The 1,538-nt window shown below is 51.4% G+C and overlaps 1 protein-coding gene across 1 annotated transcript in view; it reads left to right on the top strand.

Annotated features, from left to right (window-relative positions):
• Positions 1-427: 427 nt before the first annotated feature.
• Positions 428-1,538, top strand: part of Ubap2 (ubiquitin associated protein 2) — an 83,209-nt gene continuing 82,098 nt past the window's right edge. The window contains exon 1 of the mRNA XM_028779087.1: positions 428-526. The gene's annotated coding sequence lies outside the window, so the exon portion shown is untranslated. The remainder of the gene's footprint in view (positions 527-1,538) is intronic.

The following is a 1,538-nucleotide window of genomic DNA, read 5'->3' as shown; positions in this document are numbered from 1 at the left end:
ATACGGTGCTCACGGTGCTCGAAGGAGCCAGAGTCAGAAGTTGTTCCTAGGAGCTCGCTGAGAAAAGACAGGTCTTTTGCCGCGCAGCACTCTGGGAGTTGTAGTTCGCTCCCGCAACGTCTAGAAGACAGGCTTGCTTTGAGTGGCTGTACCATATCACGTGACGACAAGACGCACACATCGAGTATCTTGCAGTGTTTTTGAGGTCATCATAGCGCGACTACACGCTTTAATAGTGGGTTCTCTATAGGCGGCAGATAATACGACCCCCAAACTCCGACCACAAGCAATGCCAGCATCCCTGCCGCCTCCTCATAGTCCCTCTCGCTTAGCTCCCAGAGCTGTATTAGCCAGCAGGGTAACCCCATTTAAGCTTCAAGTACTGGCTCCGCCCTCTCCCGTGACGTAGAGATCACGTGACGGGCAGGGCCGCCTCTGCCGCCGCCGCCGCTTTGTAAGAGGCACATTGGCAGGTAACGAGCGGCGGCGGCGGCTGCGGGTCCCGAGTTCAACGAGAGCAGCAGCGGTAATTGTCACCCTGTCCTCTTCAGTCTCTTTTCCAGAGCCCTGAACCCTGCAGTGTATGCTTCCTGGACCTGGGCTAAGGTCTTCTGAACTCCCAACCACCTTTGGGATGCCCCAGCGTCTACCCGGGTGGACCGGGCCGAGCTTCCCTCGCTGGCTTCATGTTTCCGTAGCGTGTTCAGGCCTAGGAACTCTCCTTCCTCTCCCGCTCAGGTTGCCCTGTGCTTCCTGCTCCCCCTCAATCCTAGTTGGCCGGCCCCACCCAGCCCCAGGGGGCGCCTTCCCCTCCCCCCCTTTGGGTTTTTATCCTGGAGGGTGTGGTTTTCTCTCCCACCTCGGTCCCTGCGTGTTGGCTGGAGCTCCTCCGCCACGCTGTCGCCCCATCCTGACCACCTTTCCGCTTTCCAGGCTGGCGCCGGTCGTGGAACTGGTCTTAGAGCCCAACTTTTGCGCTCTAGTCTCTCTACTTAACCTGAAGGCATAGTTCAATTTTACTACTTTTCATTCCTTAAGGTCTTTGGTGTTAGTTGAAACTCAAGTTTTCTTCCTCATGTCCTGTTCTTGAAGTCTGGTTGTGTCATAGTTTATTTATTCTTTAATGTGAGTTAAGAGTGCTTGTGAACTGTAAAACGTGTTGTTAGAAATTCAAATAGTAATTCTGTAGCCTGGTGCGTTCCAACTCAGTTTTTCTTACCAGTTTCTTTCTCACTTTACTGTTGAGCTTTCCCACTTTTCCCCCTGCGTTTTCCGTTTTAGTTGCCCAGGCATATCAACTGTCACCACTCAGGACTTTTTCTCTTGGGGTTGGTCTTGGAATTCTTCCTACTGTTTCTTGCTTTAACATAATCGCGTAGTTTACTACCACTTCTACGCCTTTCTACTTTGTTTCCAAGATCCGTATTCTGCCTACTTTTTACTTTTCTCCAGCAATTGTGTACAGTAACAATTGGAGCTTTAGGCTATTCCATGAGGTACCCAGAGATCATCTTTTATTTGGAGAGTATGCCTTTTTT

Source organism: Grammomys surdaster, unplaced genomic scaffold (assembly GCF_004785775.1).
Source record: "Grammomys surdaster isolate TR1022 unplaced genomic scaffold, NIH_TR_1.0 344, whole genome shotgun sequence".
NCBI classification, from domain to species: Eukaryota; Metazoa; Chordata; class Mammalia; order Rodentia; family Muridae; genus Grammomys; species Grammomys surdaster.
Note: the sequence above shows the minus strand (reverse complement) of the source record. Positions and strands in the feature narration are given on the sequence as shown.